The 21,649-nt window shown below is 44.9% G+C and overlaps 1 protein-coding gene across 3 annotated transcripts in view; it reads left to right on the top strand.

Moving 5' to 3' along the window:
* Window positions 1–10,824: 10,824 nt before the first annotated feature.
* STX18 (syntaxin 18) overlaps window positions 10,825–21,649 on the top strand; it is a 58,535-nt gene continuing 47,710 nt past the window's right edge. For all 3 annotated transcript variants that reach the window (XM_087963721.1, XM_087963720.1, XM_026688528.2), the window contains exon 1: window positions 10,825–10,998. The gene's annotated coding sequence lies outside the window, so the exon portion shown is untranslated. The remainder of the gene's footprint in view (window positions 10,999–21,649) is intronic.

Below are 21,649 nucleotides of genomic sequence, written 5' to 3'. Positions count from 1 at the left end.
TGGCAATGATGGTCGAACGTGAGAAGGAAATCCCCTTAAAACCTGCTCATTTTGAATGCTTCTCCTGATGGAAACCTCTCGTACTGGGAATGACTGTCGTTGTCCGCACAGTCGTCCGTCTCCTCGGTCATCAGAAAGGCTTCAAGTCATACTTCCCAGACCACAATACTCATGCTGAGAGACAAATATTGAGAAGCGTACAACAAGATGCATATTTGTTGGAATACGGATGCCTGAGTGCAGGGAAGCCCATACCACAATCAAGTCCACTTCTGAGACTGAACCCATACCTCGACAACCAGGAGGTACTTCAAGTAGGAGGTTGCCTACACAAAGCAGAAATGGACTCATACATCAAGCACCCCATCATCCTTCCTGCTAACCAACATGTAACAAGGCTGTTAGTACAACACTACCATGAAGCAACCCATCATCAAGGCCGCCACTTCACAGAAGGTGCCCTCAGAGGGAATGGACTCTGGATTGTAGGCACCAAAAGATGTATTACAACTGTTCTGCAGTCTTGCTTTCATTGTCGCAAACAATGGGGTCAGACTCTACACCAGATGGTGGCTGACCTACCACTCGAGCGCCTGAGTTCCGAACCACCATTCACCAATGTAGGCCTCGGTGTATTCGGCCCTTGGTCTGTGTATGCCTGACAGACCAGGGGCGGTCAAGCTAACAGCAAATGATGGGCAGTACTTTTCACATGCCTCAGCATTTGAGCGGTCCATATTGAAGTCATCAAATCTATGGATGCCTCTTGCTTCATCAACACCCTGAGAAGGTTTCAAGCCTACAGAGGCCCAGTCAAGGTATTCAGATCTGACTGTGGAATGAACTTTGTAGGTGCTTGTAAAGAATTACAGATAGAAGACGGCATTCACCCTGACTCGCTGATCAACGGCTACCTTAAAGACAACAAGTGCAGATGGATATTTAATCCTCCCCATGCATCTCACATGGGAGGAACGTGGGAACGCATGATTGGAATAGCTCGTAGAATCCTAGATTCCATGTTGGCGAAGACACCTAAGCTGAGACATGAGACCCTATTCACCCTGATGGCAGAAGTAGCAGCCACCATCAATGGTCGACCTTTAGTTCTGGTTTCCTCAGATCCTGAGAATTCGACTATTCTCACTCCAGCTGCCTTGCTAATTCATAAGACGGGTGATTGGCCCGCACCATTAGGGAACTTTGATTCTAAGGACTTGTACAAACAACAATGGAGACAAGTTCAATAGCTTGCCAACACCTTTTGGAACTGTTGGAAGCAAGAGTACCTGTCTACCCTACAAGATCACTGTGAATGGAAGATCAAAGAACCGAACCTCAAAGAGGGAGACCTTGTCTTGCTGAAAGACAAGGATGTGCTTCGGAATGCGTGGCCCAGCTCTGATGGGCTTACCTGCAAAGCCAAGATCCTAATAGTGAGGTCACTAGATTCCTTCTGCGACCAGCAGACTTTCACCAAGAAGCTCTACACTAGACCGGTTACCGACCTTGTGCTGCTGCAAAGAAAGGCTGAACTTGAAGATTGAACCTCAAGCTTTGCATGCTTTGCTTTGTTTGATGCTTTATTGCTATTTATTGTTTATCTTAGTTATATCATTATCTGCTATTCAGTTAGTATTACTGTTTACTGCTTATCTTAGTTATATACTTAATTGCTCTTTACTTAGTAGTGGAATTTACAATTCAAGGTGGGGAGTGTGCTGTCCAGACAGTTTAGAGTTAATGGGATTTGGGATAGCTAGTTAGGAATTGTGAGCTGTCCTCTTACGCATCATGGTAAATGTAGTTAAGGCATCCTGGGAAATGTAGTCCATGTCATGTGGTCACATCTGTAATCTGGATTGGTCACTAAATTGACCCTTGTTGGGTTGGGGGAGGCTCCCTCACTCTTGCCTGAATCCACCATACCATGCAGTCGCTTCAATCATCACGGGGATGAGGGTTTATCATTTTTCTACACCACAATTCAGATATGCAAAGGATTGGACATTAAGAACCTCATCATAAATGTGAGTTAATAGGGATGCCTGATGAACCAATAAAAAAGACTTTGTGGATGCTTTGTGGAGTTACTCTGTCTGCTTTATGCCATCCAGACAGTAATAAGCAGAACAGTAGAAAGATAATTAATCTTGATTCCTGGAAGAAGTAGAGTGAAGCAAAAGTAATTTGAATTTTGTGATAAAGACAAAGATATTTTGAAGCCAGGAGTAAATGTGCATGCTATTCTTTTGTACCTCAAACCTCATCATGGATGCAGGAAGGGGCTTTATGGAGTTACTGTGTCTGCTTTATGCCATCCAGACAATAATAAGCAGAACATGTATAGTTGTTCTGGTGTGCATGCTCTATAGCATTATTTTGAGGGTAGGAGATTGAAACAGTTTATGTCTGGGATGTGAGAGGTCTGTAAGTATTTTCATAGCCCTCTTTTTGATTCATGCAGGATACGGGTCCTCCATGGAAGGCAGGTTGGTAGTAATTGTTTTTTCTGCAGTCCTAATTACTCTCTGGAATCTGTGTCTGTCCTGTTGCAGAGCCAAACCAGACAGTTGTAGAAGTGCAGATGACAGAATCCATCATTCCTAAAGATGGAGGGAAAGTGTCACCCTGTCCACGTTTCCCATGATGGGTATTTCTTCTGGGTCTCCCCTTTCTGGACTAACCCCAGCTGAAAGAACAATGGCTGGAATCTGAGATCTGTATTCATTTTGAGAAAATATTTATTCAAGCTTTTTAATACTTACATGTACTGCAATAAAGTCTTATTTTGACTGGCGAGGGAGGGATAGATAGATCCCTCCCTTAGGGAGCCTGGACCATCGCAGGGCCTCATGATCCCTGACAGGAAAGGATGCTGGCTGGAGCAGGGACACAGAGCTTGGGTTCTGTCCCCACTTCGGGCCTTTCCCTGGGCTGGGGGTGGGTGGAGGGGGGGGGGGAAAGGACAGGGGAGGGAGGGGCCCTAGCAGGTCTTCTGCTGCCAGATCAAGTTGACCTCAACTATCCTCTGCTGTTGCTCTCCAGCCATGGCTTCTGGGATCCTTTTCCCTGCTTGCAATGAAGGAGAAGCTCCCCTCTTTCATCTCTGTGGGGTGGCTTCTTCTCTTCTCCTGTGTGAATGGAGGTGTCTGTACCATAAAGTAGTTGAAAAAAAGGAGCCCCCTTGTTTAAACCCTTGTGAGGGGACCCAAAGGCAGGATCTTCTCTTCACAGCCCTTGCCCTCTTCCCAGAAATCCAGGCCTGGAGCTCTTGGGTCCAGCTCTTGGTGGGTGGGTGGTGGGCATTAGGTACTCAGTGGGCACATTGCATGCCAAAGGTGTGTTGGTTGTTTTGCTCTACACTGGGCACTGATCACTCTTTTCAGTTCCTTATCGGGTCAGTTTGCTTTTAATACTATATGCCACGCTGAGGTATCATGAAATCAATGGAATTTGGTAAGTATAAAAATAAAATTAATAGTGCTGGTTTGATAAGAGCTTCGCGATCTCTCTTCCAACACCAGAGATAAGATTTTGGTTTATATATCTCAACAGTGCCAGCTGTTTGCAATTGTGTGCAATTTCAGCTGTTCTGGAAGGCGGAAGGATGTGGCTGATTCCACCTGTCCCAATTCCATGAAGTGGCCACAAGGAACCCCATTCAATCCATTCAGCCTCTCCAGCTGGGAGACCCTTTGCCTTAGAAAGGAAGACTTCAACAGATATCACAAGAAAAACCCTGAGAACACCCTAAAAAAGCAAAATCCTCCTTTTAAAAGCATACCATTCATTTCTAGAAAGAGGTTCATTGGGGGGCAAGTCAGGAGAAACTACCAGAATCCCCCCAAAAGGTGAGTGAGATCCCCTGATCTTGGCAGTTCTGCAGCTGAGCGAGCCAGCTCAGGGGCCCCACCCTGAACCCTCAGAGCTTCCTTAATGAGGGGCACCCAGGGGTCTGCCAACCCCTCTGCCCCTGCCTGAGCCAGTGGATTATTTTAGGGGAAGCCAGGGATAAAGAAACTTGCAAGACCTAAAGCAGATGAGGAGAACAATGCTCTGGAAAGGTTCCTAGATATAACCCCCCCCTCACTTTCGGGGTTACCGTTGGTGCCTCCCAAGTGTCCCCTTCCAGGAATCCCTTTGCTCTCCTTAAAGTCCCCCACCTCACACCACCCCGACTTCTTTAGCCGGCTCTTTTCCAACTGTCAGCTAATTTACACAGTTGCCTCTCCCGTTTAAGCCGTCAAAGAAGTCTCCATCACTTTGTTCCTTTTGGGCAGCCTGGCCTATTGTGCTCCCCGGACGCCCAACAGGGCCGATATTAACTCTCCGTTAATTATACCCCCTTCTTCCTTTCAAGCCCCGGCCAATCCCGGGGACAGGTCGGCGGCCGTCCCCTCGCCCGCATCACTGTCGCATCACCACAAAGGGATCAAGGGAGGCGCCTCGCGTCCCGTCACCTCCGTCGGACACGACCCACCCCTCCCCCAGCCCCATGGCCTCTGCGGAGGGAGGGAGCCGGGGAGACGGCCGGCTTTGAAGTGCTAAGCAGGCCGACGCCCGCCCTCCCGCACGCAGGGCAGAGCCAGGCTAGGCCGCGCTTCCTCAGGCCGCCGGCCCTTTCTCTTCCGCCCGGCGCTGCAGGCACCTTGCCCAGCCGAGGGACTGAGGGGGCCGCCCCCACGGCCGGCCGAGGAGACCGGCCCGCCGCAGGACGCGCGGCGCCACCAGCCATGCGCTTCTGGCCGCTGGTTCGGACCCAGGCCCTTCCCGCCCGAGCGGGAGGCTGACCCGGGCCAGGCGCTGCCCTCGCTCCCCTTCCGCGGAGAAGGTGATGGGCGGAAGGGTTGGGAAGGGATGGATCCTGAAAGGCTGAAGAGGGGAAACCCCGCCGCCTCACGCCCAAGAAGGAGAAGCAGTAAAAGGTCGCTCAGGCAGGGGTGGAAATGAACCTCTGTGTCGTCGTCGTCGTCGTCCCGTCCCGTCCCCGCCAAAAAAACAACAACAAAAAAAAAAAACAGGCCGTGTCCGGTTTGCTAATAAGGGCCGGGCTGGGGAAAGGGCCAGGGGGCTTGGCGAGGTGGGTGGGGGGCTGTCTTCGCTCCTGGCAGGTTGATCGAACCGTTCGTGGGTTTATGACTGAAGGGAGGAAGGTGGCGGGGGGAGGCTGTTAATGGCTTGGAAGCTATGATGTAAGAACAAAATCAACATTAATTTCTGTTTCTACCTAGTCGAGGAGTTCTTTTACCTTCAGGAATTGTTACCTCCAGATGGTAAGAGAAGCACCTTGGCCCTGCTGGCTGGAGGGCAACCTCCAAATTCACTAATGGCACAATACCTAAAATCAACTCCCCTCCCCCACATTGCAAGCACCTCCTCCTCTAGCTCAGCAATGGATGGATAAGAAGCAGGAAACTCCCAAAATTGGCCTAGAAGTCCTGAGCCAGTAAGCTGAGAGAGCTTCACATGGGCAAAGAGCAGGAATAAAGAAATATGGCACACGGGGAGGGGGGAGCCTTCATGGTAACCTTAATCAAACCCTCCTTTTCTCTTGAGGAAAACCAGATTGTCTTCACTTGTGGGTGAGTTGGGCAGCCATAGAAGCCTATTGTTTTAACAAGTAATAAACAAACAGACATTGGCTTTGTCCCTGAAGATTTGGTATAGTCTGACATCTGACCAATCTTGGAATTCTCGATCCCAAATAAAGAACGATTGATCGATAGGAAAACGGGGTGGGGGATTTTCCTGCAGACTTTTGGGGGGATTTTCCCAGGGTCTCTGGTCCGTGGGATTTAAAATGATGAGTTTGGTGGTCCCTGAAGTCCAAAAGGTTGGCGACCCCTGCCTTAGGGTTTTCTGTGCAGATGTGAAGCTAATGATGCTGTAAGCACCACTGAGTTTCTTCAGATGCGGGTGATGAAACCGATGGTGTCATCACCAGAAATTTGCTGGAAAATGTCCACTTCAGTCATAATATCAATGTTAGGCTGATGGGATTAATCAGTTCATGTTAACACAGTGATTATACTAAAGCAAAGAAGGAACATTTCAAAAGACTAATCCAGACTGAGAAAGTGAGGCAAAACTGTTTGGGCTTCCAGAGAGGTCATGGTTGAATTATCACAAAACTCTCTTTATTCAAAGCAGATGCTTATTATGATTAATTTAGTGTGAAAAGTGAACCAACATGCCTATAACCAAGACTGTCTCCTCAATTATGTAATAAGACACCTCCTCATTATATCCACCAAGGATGATTGTTATTTTCCTAGGGGCTCTAGACCCAGAATTTGCCAAAATCCTCCTCCTCTTCCAATGTTTTTGATGGTATCATACTTCAGAGGGCAAGCCAAATGACCAATAACAAAAGAATTCAAATAAACATCAAATTAAATGAAAAAAGGCATTTCTTGCTGTCTGTTGTGCATGCCCCTTTCTCCTCCTCCTCCTTCTCCTAAGAAATGGTGAGCGTGAAACCCCTCCCTCCCCACTCCCTCAGGGTCTAGCAGAAGCCAAGGGCCCTTCAACTCCCCCCCCCCAGTCAAACTGCAAGCACCTTGTTTCCTTACCTCTCTTACCCAGGGGCCATGCAGGCCAAGCAGTTCAATCTGCTCTTTTGGAAAGAGGCCCAGGCCTGCCATTATGAGGCTTCCTGAGCAGCAGCAAAGGGCTACTGCATCATGAGAATAGCAGCCCGTGGCTTGGGAAGGTAGAACAGGTGCCCAAGAGACAGCCCTGACCTGGGAATGCCATGGCCCCAGAGAGAGGGACCCAGCTGGGCCCTGGAGCAAATGGGGGTGATGATTCCCGTTACATAACCTTACTGGGAGAGAAGGCAGGAGGAGACCAGCCTCAGGCAACTCATGTCTCCTGTACAGCAACATCCAGTGTGGACACACCAGCAGCCATTCCAGTGGTAAAAGTCCAGAGCCAACCCCCCACTGGTGGTCCTCGGTGGTGCCCTTGGCCACCTTCCTATTGCCATAATACCAGGGGACCAAAAAAACGCTCAGGTTTTGGGGGTGGAGTTTACAATACTGAGACTCTTTCAGCTCTCAGGTATTTTTTCTTTCAGCTCCCTCTAGTGGCCTCACAAACACACGGAACACCCCCCAATAACTTTAATTCAAAGGAAAGCTTGAACACCCAGCCTCCCATTTAAACTTTGCAAAGGAGTCTTGGGACTTTCATCTTTTATTTGCAGAGGGTCAATGCTCAAGAGAGCTCCCAATCCTGCTCCAGAAGGAGAAATGCAGGTAAGGTCCTCTTCGAAGACCAGTCATGGAGGGGGAGGCAGGGGAAGGCAACATTCCTTTCAGACTTCAGGAGCTCTGGGAAGAACGGGTGGCAGAGTGTGTGTGTACGCACGCACGTGTGTGTAGGGACAGGAATAATAAACTACTTGTGGGAGGAGGCAGCCTTTCCTCCTCTTACAAGTGATGTCTAATAAGCCTGAGACGTCCATGTCTCCAATCACACTTGGCTAATAAAGAATTCTATTCTATTCTGATTGGAGATACAAATATTTCAGTGAACAGAATACGTGTGTATGACAAGACACTGATGATGGATGACCGGAATGATTGATAGACAGTGAAGAATTTTGTGATCTCAGACTCTGGAGTGATTAATTCATGAATAAAAGAAGTTTGGGGAAAACCTACAGCAAAAATAGAAACATTAAAATGTTCTGTATCCCGGCATATTTATTTATATTTCACATTTCTTAACTGCCCATCTTCCTTGCATAACATCTGATTTATAAACATAATACTTGATGTATGTTTAGCAGGGCATGCCGTGGTTCCACCTGCTAAATCCATCATAGAGAATACCTTGTGCTTGGGCAGCCTGAATGCAGGTCTACCACGTGCAGCATCTCATCTCATCCTAAAACTTCTGCAGAGTTCATGGTGTTTATGGAACTGAAAACCAAACCTTTCTAAACCTGGAATTGGGTGAGGACTGAGAGCAAAATTTTAAAAAATGCTTGCCTTTTTAACCCATTTCATCTTGCAAGTGGCAAAAGGTCTCCCACAGGCTCCTTGTTCTTTGTGTAAAATGTCTGCACTTAAAGTTGGCATGCCTCCATATTTAAACTGACAGTAAAGTTTTCTCTTGCTGCAGCTTCCCCTTCTTTCAGGGTGTTGGAGAGTTCCCCCTTGGGAACATCTTGGCATTTTTCATCCTATACACTGTGTGCACAATTATTAGGCAAATTGCATTTTGGAGGATTAATTTCATTATTGAACAACTATAGTGCTCTCGGTCAATCCAAAATGTTAATAAACCTCAAACCTGAATATTTAAGGAAGTAAAACTGAGGTTTTAGCTGTCTTAGGAGAATATCTATGCATGCAGAATTATTGGGCAATGATTAGTGTGCAGAATTATACAACTAAATGAAAAGTTGCCCATCTGACTGCTTTATTTGCATCTGTTAGTGAGAATAATAAACTCAAAATGTACAAATAAATATTTATGACATTTCCAAAAAAAAATCAGTGACCAATGTAGCCACCCTTCTTTACAATAACAGTCATAAGCCATGGAGTCTGTCAGTTTTTTTATCTGTTGACGATCAACTTTTTGTGCAGCAACAACCACAGCCTCCCAGATGTTGTTCAGAGAGGTATACCGTTTGCCCTCACCATAAATCTCCCATTTAAGAGGACCCACAAGTTCTCAATAGGGGTTAGGACAGGTGAGGAAGGGGGCCATATGTCATTATTCTTTCACCTTTACTGGCTAGCCACGCAGTGGAGGACTTCGATGCATGCGATGGAGTCTTGTCCTGCATAAAAATCATGGTGGTCTTGAAAGATGCAGACTTTCCTGTACTGCTTGAAGAAAGTTCTTCTAAAAACTGCCAGTAGATTGAAAAGTCCAACTAGCTCATCTTTAATAATACCAGCCCATCCCAGTACCCCACCTCCACCTTGCTGGTGTCTGAGTTGAAGTGGAGCTCTGTGCCCGTTACGGATCCAGCCACGGGCCCGTTGATCTGGTCCATCAAGTCACTCTCACCTCCTCAGTCCATAAAACCTTCAAAGAATCCGTCTTTAGATATTTCTTGGCTCAATCTTGCCATTTCAACTGACGTGTCTTGCTCAGTGGTGGTCGGGTTTCAGCCTTCCTTACCCTGGCCATATCTCTGAGCACTGAATACCTTGTACTTCTGGGCACTCCAGGTAAGCTGCAGTTCTGGAATATACAGCACTGAAGGATAATGGGTTCCTGGTAGCTTCATGTTTGATTCTTCTCAAATCTTTGGCAGTTAATGTGCATCTTTTTTTCTCAACACGTTTCTTGCCACGCTGTTGACTATTTGCAACAAAACGTTTGATGGTTCTGTGATCACACCCCAATATCTTAGCAATTTCAAGAGTGTTGCATCCCTCTGAAAGACTTTTTACAATGTTTGATTTTTCAGAGTCAGTTAAATCTCTTTTTTGGCCCATTTTGGCTGCCTAATAATTATGGACACCTTGATATAGGGTGTTGGCCTGTTTCCCTAATTTTATCTGTCCATGTAATTTTGATATATATTATCTTCAGGAGATTGCAGCTCTCCATTCCAATTTTGGGACCCTAAACCTGCAAATTCAAAAGGCAGTTTCTCCACATCGTTGTCCAAGACACAAATAAAGATATAGAAAAGCATAGGATTGTATGGGAAGCTTGCTTGACGCAAAAATGGATTGCAAATGCAGTATGTAAACCTCATAGGAAGGAGCCAGGCTTCCTGGGCTGCTCACCTCCATTTCAAGAAGACTCTGGATTATGAGCCCAATGCTTCCCAACAGAGCCACAGGGGCCTTGTTTGTAGCATGCTCTGCACAAATTTCAGGGAGTTTGATAAGCAAGAGGTTTGCCAGCTTGCCTGAAAATAATTTGTAATTTGTATTCACTGCGTCTGATATTACTACCCGTAAGAAAGAAAAAAAACCTAACAGGATTCTCTTTTGCTGACAAAGCTTGATTTTGAGGTAAGCTATCTGTCTCTAAAATAAAATTTAGCATTAAATTAACTCACCACTATGAGCTACTCTTCTCCCCATACCAGAAAAGTATGGAATAAATAAAATGCAATCTTATTACAAAATCAGGGAAAATAATTTTGTTTCAGTAAGAAAGTGCCCCAATTGCTATGACTTATGTGTTTAAACACTGGGGATCATCACTAAAGCAGTAAAGTGTAATTCTCTATATATATTATAATCCTATACATATAAAAATATGTAATTCTTTGTGCAACTTATACAGGTAGTCCTTGACTACCTTGTCCATCCTTGACAATCGAGCCCAACATTTCTGTTGCTAAGCGAGACAATTGTTAGGCGAGTTTTGCCCCATTTTTCGATCTTCCTTGCCACAGCTGTTATGTGAATCACTGCCGTTGCTCACTTAGTCACGGGGTTGTTAAGCGAATCTGGCTTCCCTATTGACTTTAAGCCGCAATAGGGGATCGCGGGAGGGGAGGGGAGCGGGGGGCTTTGATACAGTTGCCAAGATCGAAATGGGGATCGCGGGGATGCCAGAAAGGGGTGAGAAACGGGTCGCTTTTCCCCCCCGAGCGTTGTGACGACTTCGAAGGGTCGCGAGAAGAGCTCTTGTTAAATGGAGGAAAACTTGCAACCTTCCTAGAGGCCATTGCAGCCTTTCAGAGAGGTGGCGGTGGGAGGGCAGACTGGGGACGGAGGGGCCGCGGCCTTTGCCCTCCCCCCCCGTCTGCAGCCCGCAAAAGGGCGGACTCTCCCCCTCCCCCTTTCGCCGGGCCCTCCTCTCCCCCCTCCCGCCTCGGGCCCAGCCCCTCCCCCCTCCCGTCATGGCGGCGGCGGACATCACGGCGCTGTTCAAGGCCTCCGTCAAGACGGTGAAGACGCGCAACAAGGCGCTGGGCGTCCCGCCCGGAGGAGCCGAGCCCGCCGCCCTCTGGCCCAGGCGCGACCCCCGGGGAAGGGAGGCTTCTCCGCCCGCGCCCGCGAAGTGGTGAGTGGCGAAGGCTCCGCTTAGGCCTCGGCCCCAGTGCGGGGGAGGAGGGGACCTGGGCCTGTGGAGGGAGGGAGCAAGGAGGGGGTCCGCGGAGAACCCGCCGGGGAGGGGAGGAGGGAACCGCCGGGTTCGGCCCCAGGCCGGGAGAGGGGACCGGGCGGCGCGGGGAGGGCCGGGGGCTCCTCTTCTGCTGTGTGTGTGTGTGTGTGTGTGTGTGGAGGAGAAGGAGACCCACCCATGCGCCCCCCGAGCCCTGCCCTGCCAGCTCCTGCGGTGGGGGAGGAGGCGGCTGTGCCGGGCGGCGAGTCCGAGGAGGGCGCGGGAAGCCTTGGCAGGACAGGAACCCCGGGCTTCGAGCCGGTTCCTCCTCGGACGACTCGGCTCCCCTTCCCGGGAAGCGGAAAATTCCTTCGGGCAGGAAGGCCCGGAGGCCAGAAGGAGCCTCATCGCCATCCTTGCGCTCCGGGAAGGCACTCCCGACGGAGGGTGGGGGAGGGCGGTGTGTGTGTGTGTGGGGGAGGGATGTTCCCCTTCGCTATGGGCGTCTGGATTTGAATTCCTGCCCGGAGCAAAGCGGGGGCGGGGGGGCGGGCGGGCGCCGGCCTCCTCCCTCTCTCTGCTGAGGACCAGACACTTGGGGGAGATTGTGTGTGTGTGTGTGTGTGTGCGTGCGTGCCCGCAGTCTAGGTTCAGAAGGCGCCTTGCCAATCTATGTTTAGAAGCCTATTCTGACAATTTTAGATTTGTTGTATTTATTATAAAAATAATAACTCGAGGCGACGGTACCAAATCCTCCTGCTGTTTTCCTCACCACCACCACCCTCACCTGCTGAAACCAGCCCTGTTTCCAGTTCAGACAACCTCAGGGTGGGCCATAAAGACAGAGGCGGTTAACCCATTCAGAAGCTCCCTTTTGAATTCCCTGGGAATTGAGGCACTTTCCACCTTCCTATTAAGGGAAAAAAGTAGACGCAGTTTGTGGAAATACAATCCCTGGGTCCTGTGTTCTCCTAGACTTAAAATCACAGCGGGCGTCCATGGTTAGTGGTGTATGTTGGCTTCTTTAAAAAGCCACGACAGCCTTCAATATCTTCCTTCCCAAATCTGGACTGCCTCTTCCAAATGAAATGCCGCACTTCCTGCGTTGCCTGGCACGGCGGAGTGAGGTGCAGGCCAGGACCAGCTTCTCTGCTTCACCGTTTGCAGGGCTGTTCCCTGCACTTTCCTGCCTTCCTCCTGCCATCCCCATGGTGGTGGCTTTTTCTCAGAAAGAGATGCTGAAGCCTGGGCTGCCCCTGGAGAAGGGTGGCTATTCCAGCTGCCTGTCAAAACTTGTGATAAGGGCGGGTCTGCCTTTCTTTTTTTCCTCCAGCCTTCACCCCCACCTCTACCCCCTTTTTGGGGTGTTTACATGCTTGGAGTACTGTCTTAAAAGTCTTAATTATTGACGTTTGCAGGGTGAAAATACTTCTGATAAATATTAGAATATGCCATTCTAAAAAATGAATTGTCAGTAGAGATGTAACACAAAATATAATAGGTTTCATAATAAGAGCAGATTGCAACTGATGTTTTGATGTACTGAAAATTATAACAACTTTATTTCCTGGGTTTCTGCCTTTTCAGGGGCCAATTTTGTGTCCAGATGAAGGCAGAATTCAATTGTACATAGTTACTATTTGCAAAATTACCATGCAGGTAGTCCTTGACTTACAACAGTTCATTTAGTGACCATTCAAAGTTAAAACAGCACTGAAAAAAAGCAACCTTTGACCTTTTTTCACATTTATGACAATTGCAGAATCCCCATAGTCACGTGATCAAAATTCAGAGGCTGACTGTGACTGTTGCAGTGTTCCAGGATCATGTGATCGTGATCCTGGAACACTGGTGTAACTTTCTAACCAGCAAAGTCAATGGGGAAGCCAGATTCACTTAATGACCATGTTGCTAACTTAACTGCAATCATCCACTTAACAACTGTGACAAGAAAGTTCATAAAATGGAGCAGAAATGTCTCATTTAACAACAGCAATTTTGGGCTCAATTGTGGTCGTAAATCAAGGGCTATAGGCATCTTTTAAGTTTGAAAAATCCATTTTAAGTGGCTTATGAGCGGGTGCGTACTGCAGTATCTCTCTTTTAATTTTAATCTCCTTTGGTCTTTGGCAACGTTCATATTCCTATATGGCCCTGCTGGATTCCTGGAAAAAGTTTTAGTTCAGGCTTTCCTCCATTTGTTCATGGCTGAAGTCCTATTTATTCTGCTATAACAATGTAAGTTAAATAATACAATGGAATTGCTTTATCATGCTGTTATTTGTTGTAATAGTATAATTGTTATGTATGTTATTCATGGGGAATCTTTGGAAAATCTAGCATAACCAAGGAAATGTACTAAAATCATTCTTTCTGTAGAAAAATGGCCATAAATATATCAAATTACAATAACAATAAAGTTAAATATGAGCCAGTAGTGTGCGGTGGCAGCCAAAAAAGCCAACACAATCCTAAATTGCATTAGCAGAAGGATACAATCAAGATCAATTGAGGTACTAATACTACTCTTTAAAGCCTTAGTAAGACCACACCTAGAGTACTACATCCAGTTTTGGTCACCACACGATAAAAAAAGATGTTGAGACTCTAGAAAAAGTGCAGAGAAGAGCAACCAGGATGATGAGGGGACTGGAGGCTAAAACATACGAAGAAAGATTACAAGAACTGGGCATGGCTAGTCTAGTAAAGAGAGACAGAAGAGCAGTCTTCCAAGATTTGAGGGGCTGCCCCAGAGAGGAAGAAGAGGCCAAGCTATTTTCTAAAGCGCCTGTAGGCCAGACAAGGAATAATGGATGGAAACTGATCCAGGAGAGATTCAACCTGGAAATAAGGAGAAACTTTCTGACGGTGAGGACAATCCACCCATGGAACAGAAGTTGCCTTCAGAAATTGTGGGAGCTTCATCACTGGAAGCTTTCAAGAAGAGACTGGACTGCCATTTGTCAGATATGGTGTAGGGCAGGGGTGTCAAACTCACGGTCTGTGGGCCAGATGCTTCATGTGCTGCCCCTGCCCCCACCCTGTTTAGCAAAGGGGGAAAAAGCCCCTACGTCACCTGTCGTCACCATGACGACGCGAGTTTGACACCTCTGGGTGGGGGGTTGGACTAGATGACCTACAAGGTACCTTCCAACAGTTATAATCTGTTATTGGATTCTGCAATAAACTTATTCATCTCAAGATTATTTAAAAATTAAGAGGCAATCAGATTTAAGCACTAAAGTTGTGGCAAATAGCATGTTCAGATAATGCTATTCAGTCTAGTTGTTTTGGTGCCTGAAATAGTTTGGCTGTAATTATTATTGTTATGACTGGTTTGTTACATTTGTTATTGTACAATTCATGCAGTGTAGACAGAAATTGGTTTTGTAATTTGTTTTTGTTTTGAGTATTAAGAAAATGGCATATACCACATGAATTCTGTTCAGCGATTTGAAGCAACCGTTACTTACTTTACACATTTGAAAAAAGCTGGCTCTCTTTCTGGATCTCCCTTTTTGCAACAGTTTGCCAAATACACTTAGCATGTCAATTTTTTCCTCAGAGGGCTGTGAAAATGCTCCATTGGGTCTTCTCCGGGCAGGCTTGCCCTCAAAGATTAGGCCACTGTCCGTCACAGCAGGTTGGCATGATTCAACGGGTGGCCGCCCTCCTGCATGCCTGGCCTAGGAGCAGGGAGATCCAGAGCCACCCAGAATAATAGTTGTCGTAGGAAAAAAATAGGACTGCCTGCTTGGTCCTTGTTCACTTTTTAATAGGTGGTTTTAGCAGCCTGATTTGTTTTTATTTGGTTGTTTATTATTTTATATTTTTAGGAGGCTGAAATCAGCATGTCTGAGCCCTTGTTATGAAAAGAACATTTATCTGTATGGATTGATTACAGTGGACCTCTTAGGCCGTCATTTGAGACAACAAGGTTTTACTTTGGTTTTACTTTTTGGAAAAATAGTTCAATCAAGAATTACTAAGGATTAGTTATTTTTATAATTTATGCTTTGAGGATGCCGTACGTAATTTTAAAAAGATAATACGAGTAACCCAAAGATATGACTGTAATAAAATATGCCAGTGCAACATTGTGGGTGAAAATAGATTAAATAATGCAGCAAACAACAGCAGCAATTAAATGGTGAATAACGAGAACATAATCTTTAATTTTATCGAGAAAAGACTGAAGAGTGTCTATTATTCATATACTATTTATAAATCGTATTTACGTAGCTACCCATTTCATAACCAACTCACTCTGTTCAATGTAATTTGATTCTGATGTGTATACATTGTGGGAGACAATTTTTGTAATGTGGGTCTGATTATCTGTATTTTATATTACTGTGAAAAGAATTCATTCCCTTTGCAATATAATTTTTGTAAACCTTTGCCATTGAGTAGTATCAAAACATTTCATGGACCTTCTTAATATTAAAAAGGAGTTGAGCGTGAGTAAATAAGTAGTTCCAATTTTTGGTGTTTAATGTAACTTTGCTACGTAGGCATCCTGGCCCATTGCTTCATTGCAGACTTCTTCAATAACACTTGGGGGTTTTATTACACGGCTTTCCTATTTTAAGTCCCATCGCAACATTTCTGTGTGATTTAAGTCTGGATCGTGTTTTGGCTTTTCCAAAATGCTGATCTGATTCTTCATTGTTCTCTTGTAGGCTTCTCTCTTAGGTTCTGCAAGAGATCCTTGTCTTGCTTCAGAGTTCGCTTGTGCTTCAGCTGAAGAAGGAGAGATGGCCCGATGCTCCCAGGCGGAGCTCATACCGTCCTCAGGGACGGTAAGCTGTCCAGGTCTTGGGTCAGCAAAGCACCCTGGAGTCAAAATGCCGCCACCTTTGTGCACGGGGTGGCATAAAAACTGTTGTGGAATTCATGGTTTTGTTTCCACTGGACGTTAGCAGCTTTGAAACCCAGGAAGTTTCCCTGCTATCTTACCTGTGTCCTTTGCATTTCTCCTGGCATTTGAAGGGCTAGCCAAGGGCTTCCTGGAGCCCTGGAAAAAAAGCCTTGGGGCCCTTTTGCTTTTCTACTCTCTCAGGAACCCCATTTTTAGTCAGTGCCTTTCCAATGATGGAGTCACGAACCCCGTGGCAGGAAAATCAAGAGAACCTTTATAGATCCTCGGGTGCTGTTTTGAGATTCTTCATGGCATCCAGAGCAATTTTAAAGTTCAGTTTTTGGAGTGATTTTGACAGGATGGGCACCTTTGAGATTCTTTGTGGTCTCCAGTCTTTTCCATTTCAAGACTGTGGATTGGAGACCCCCCAGAGCTTCCGAAATTGGTCTGTAGTGCTTTCCAGACTGATCGGCATCAGGGACCTTTTAAGGAAGGTTTTCAAACAGGTCTCTTGAACCTGTGTGGCAACCTCTGCATTGTGGCAAGGGAAGCCAGCTGGAGACAGGGATGGCCCACGTCAGCCGTGATGGCTTAGTGAAGTCCTTACACATCTGCCCTTGAACTGACGTGACAGAGAAGGTTTGATTGTGCCTTGGCCCTATGAGGCCAGGCACACAGCAGGCTGGATGGCTTTCTCTAGGAATAAATGAAATAAGCAAGTGGGGGCACTTGCTGACTCAGACTCTAGTTATGCATCAGCAGGACCTCAAGTGGTTTTGGTAACATTCACTGTAAAAGATATGCAAAAAAATCAGAGGGTGAATATTTTTTTCACAGAACTGTGCAGACAAGTGGTTTCCCCCTCTCTGTTGTCTCTGGGACATTCATTCACGTATGATCCTGCGGGTAAACTATTCCAGCCTGGCTTGTGTGTTGGAAGATTGTCATACTGCCAGCTCTTCTCCAGAGTTTGCAAATGGGCAGAGGGCAGACCCTGAGCTTGGCCTGGCCTTTGGAGCCGAGAGACGGATGCTGTCTTTTGATGTTCTCTTATCTGCTAATACACGTGAGTAGATTGAAGACCTTTTGATTTGGAAGAGGGACGTGTTCTCATTGTGAACCAAGATCACAAAGATGAAAATCTGTTTAGAAGTACTCCATAAATGAGACCACTTGGATAGATCCTTCTAGGAAGCACAGAATAGAATAGAATAGAATAGAATAGAATAGAATATTGGCCAAGTGTGATTGGACACACAAGGAATTTGTCGTGGTGTAAATACTCAGTATACATAAAGAAAAGGTACATTCATTAAGATTCAAGAATCATAGCGTACAACACTTAATGATAGTCATAAGATACAATCAACAATCAAATCATACAAGGAAACAGTCAATATAAATCGTAAGGATACAAGCGACAAAGTTACAATCATACAGTCACAAGTGGGAGGGGATGGGTGATAAGGATTGATGATAAGATTAACAGTAATAGTAGTGCAGAATTTGTAAATAGTTGAACAGTGTTGAGAGAATTATTTGTTTAGCAGAGTGATGGCTTTTGGGAAAAAACTGTTCTTGTGTCTAGTTGTTCTGGTGTGCAGTGCTCTATAGCGTCATTTTGAGGGAAGGAGTTGAAACAGTTTATGTCCGGGATGTGAGGGGTCTGTAAATATTTTCACAGCCCTCTTTTTGACTCGAGCAGTATACAGATCCTCGATTGAAGGCAGGTTGGTAGCAATTGTTTTTTTCTGCAGTCCTAATTACTCTCTGAAGTCTGTGTCTGTCCTGTTGGGTTGCAGAACCAAACCAGACAGTTATAGAGGTGCAGATGACAGACTCAGTCATTCCTCTGTAGAACTGGATCAGCAGCTCCTTGGGCAGTTTGAACTTCCTGAGTTGGCGCAGGAAGAGCATTCTTTGTTGTGCTTTTTTGATGAGGTTTTTGATGTTAGGTGTCCATTTTAGGTCATGTGATATAGTAGAACCTAGAAATGTGAAGGTCTCTACTGTTGATACTGTGTTGTCTAGTATTGTAAGAGGTGGTAGTATGGGAGGGTTTCTTCTAAAGTCTACCACCATTTCTATGGTTTTGAGTGTGTTCAGTTCCAGATTGTTCCGGTTACACCCCGAGGCAAGTTGTATAACCTCCTGTTTGTATGCAGATTCATCGTTGTCTCGAATGAGACCAATCACTGTTGTGTCATCGGCAAACTTCAGTATTTTAACAGATGGATCGTTTGAGATGCAGTTATTGGTATATAGGGAGAAGTGGAGATAGCACACAGCCTTGGGAGGCCCCTGTACTAATTGTACAGGTATCAGATGTGATTCCGCCTAGCTTCACCTGCTGCTTCCTGTCTGTTAGGAAGCTTATGATCCACTTACAAGTGTGTTCAGGTACTGCTAGTTAATTTATTTAGAAGAGTGTCTGGAATGATGGTATTGAATGCTGAACTGAGGTCTACAAAGAGGACCCTTGCGTAGGTATTTGGAGATTCAAGGTGTTGTAGGATGTAATGCAGAGCCATGTTAACAGCATCATCTGTCGATCTATTTGCTCGGTATGCAAACTGCATGGGATCTAACAGCGGATACGTGATGGTTTTCAGGTGGGACAGCACAAGCCTTTCAAAGATTTTCGTAACTACAGATGTTAGAGCAACTGGTCTGTAGTCATTCAGTTCCTTGATGAAGGGCTTCCTTGGCACTGGGATGATGGTAGAACGTTTGAAGCAGGAAGGAACATAGCACATCTCTAGTGATCTATTGAAAGGTTCAGAAGCAATTCAATTTTTTTTTGGAGGGGGGGGTGATTATTCATGAACAGAAAATGTGTTTTTTATAGAAGAATGTCTTTGTTGGATCTCATTTCTTACAGTTGACCAGTACCAGAATTTCTCACAATGTTGACACCTTGTTAGCTGTTTTTTCCAAGTATTGCCTTTGTTTAAATTTTAAAGCTCTATTCTAGGTTCCTCTTTAACACCTTCCACGCTCACTTTATCGTGGCACATTTCTATGTTTTTCGAAGGAGGAAAAGCTGTAAGCTGTGGAAACAAAAAGAAATATCTCAGATACTTTGCTGAGCAAAATTTTCAAATCTATAATTCCAAATAGGGTAGCCATCTTACAGTATTTAATACTTTTCCTTTATTTAAGTTTCACTTAATTTGGCTGTTTAAAAACAAAGAGATGAGAACTGTCAAAGTTGTAATATTTGGAAATAGACCTTAAAGCTATAATGATATTTGTTTATCCTGAATTAAATTATAGAAAATGGGGAGGTAAATACTTTTTCAACACAGCCCATAAACTTCAGTTATTTACCTAAATATAACAAATGCAGCTTTGTGTTTTTGTTATGAGTTTGTGAATGTGTTATTTGAGTGTTAATATCTAATTTGTTTCTGTAAGGAAAATAAAATAGTAACAAAGGAATTTTAAATAAGAAATGACTGTCAGACTTCTGGATCCTGGGGAGATTATATAAAAATGAAATGAAAGTTAGGATTGAAACTGACTCTTTTAAACATGAGAGCCAGAAACTTGATAAATGTATTAGGATTTTATTATTGGATAGGGAGTGCTTTCTTATATTTTGGCCCTGTCATCGGGGCCAAATCAAAGGCAAAATTCATCCCAGTTTTCCTTTGGATTTGTCATTTGGTAGCATGGCGGGTATCCTGCATTGGGTATAAGACAGCATGTTCCCCAGTTTGATACAGTAGATCAGGAGTGTCAATCAAGGCCCGTGGGCCGGATCCGTGCTTAGATCTGGCCTGCGGGCTGCCCTGGAAATGGCAAAGGACTGACCCGCAGCGCCTCTGCCAGGGAAAATGGAGCTCCGTTTCCAGCTGTAATGGACACTTGCAGTCCTCTGCCAGGGAAAATGCGAGGGCCCCCAGCTCTGTTTTCGCTGGCAGAGGGCTAGCAAAAGAAACTGAAAACAAAACAACAAAAGGAGAACATTCCCCCTTTTGCATTTGAGAATCCAGGAAGGGACAGGAAAGGAGAAAGGAAAAGAGGAAAGACAAAGAAAAAGAAGGAAGGATGGGAAGAGAGCAAGGAAGGAAAAACAAGGAAAGAGGGGAAAGAAGAAGAAGAACAAAAGGAAGGAAGGAGATTATTATAGGGGGAGGGAGGGTCCGAGGCAAGTCCTGCCTTAGCACTTGGCCACCACAGGTTAGCCCCCCCCCCATGCCCACCCTGGTGACGTCCACCCGGCGCCCCAAGGTAAAACACAACCCTGATGTGGCCCTCAATGAAATCGAGTTTGATAGTAGATCAAATGAGGTCCCTTTGTGTTAATTTTGTTTTCAGAGCTAAGTCACAAAGTAATTTACTGGGCAGTTTGTACATATTGGAGTTTGAAATTTCTGTATTGTTGTCTCTTAACGTTGTTGTCTTTTCAAAATTGTTTAAAAAGAAATTGTGGCAATGAAGTGCTGAATGGCTCCTTAACAGCCTTCCCTATGCACTTGTAGTTTTTGCTCTTCAATTAAACATCTCTTGCCTTGTTCAAACAAGTCTCTGCACTTATTCCCGTATCACGTCCTTGGTTTTGCAGCTCTAGCAAACGTGAGGAGATTGAAATAGTGAGAAAGGGAAGCATGAAAGCAACCTAATCATTAGCACCAAAATGAATGTTTAATGAAAAGAAAGGTCATGCTTAAAAGCCGGAATGCTGCCTTTTGGAAAGAAAACTCTGTTGTGGCATTTGCAGAGCTCAGTGTAGCTATATCGATGAAGAACCGGGGCGTCCATTTGCAAGCTGGAATGTCCTGCAGATAATTAAGTTGTGGTTAGGCTTTAGAAAAATACAAAGTTCTCGAACTATGATTTTGTAAACATGCTGCAATAACATTTCATTATATTTAACAGTTTCATATAGAAAGCTGATACTCTCGCAAGGCATTGATTAAAGGTAAAACATTAAGAAAGAAAGAAAAGATATTAAATTAGAACTTCAGTTAGGATGTTGACAGTTGGCTTGTAATATTAAACAGATGTGCATGTTCTTGAAATAATCCTGTTTCAAAACTTCATTGCCAAGATCTTAAAAAAAGCTACATGATTTTTTATTAATATTAAAGTTCCTTTGACTTTGGACTACCTTTTCCTCCTTTTTTGCCCATGTCTTGATAGGGAGGTATTTAAAGAGTTGTGTTTAAGAACAAATTTTAGCAGGTCATCATCAAACTATCATCTAGTTTATAATAAACACAACTGGCATTTGCTATTTAGGTTAAATTCTTGTTGTGTGATTGAGAGGGGCAAGGAAGAAGATTTATTGGTTGCTTCTTATAACAAAATAATTCAGTTTTCTGCAATGAATTGAAGTTTAGCATTATGTTGTTTCTTTTTTTTCAGCAAGAGACGAATATTAGTAGTTAGTTATATTAGTTGAAATTTAGCCCAGTAACTATTCATTGCTTCAGAATCCATAAAACAGTTGCCTGCTTAGCATCATTTGTGCTAAAGGAAAAGCAAACTGAGTGAAAAAATCCAAGCTGTTGTATGTAATGTTTATCAACAATGAAGAAAAAAAAAAGCTGAAGTACTGGGACAAAAAAGGGAAGTGACTAGATGAATATACTAGATGAATATGTTAGAGGATACTATCAATTGGTACAAGGACAGAAGCCAGTGCTCAACAAAGTGTATCCCTCTAACAGTTGCTTAATGCTTTAGAATTTGGTGGTTTGATAGACAGTGCAGGTTTTGAAAAGTCTATTTTGCCAAAAT

The sequence above is a fragment of the Notechis scutatus genome, chromosome 4 (genome assembly GCF_049901735.1).
Source record: "Notechis scutatus isolate UNSWTSFEM ecotype Mainland chromosome 4, rNotScu1.2, whole genome shotgun sequence".
NCBI lineage: Eukaryota > Metazoa > Chordata > Lepidosauria > Squamata > Elapidae > Notechis > Notechis scutatus.
The sequence above is the reverse complement of the archived record's forward strand: the minus strand, read 5'-3'. Positions and strand labels throughout refer to the sequence as shown.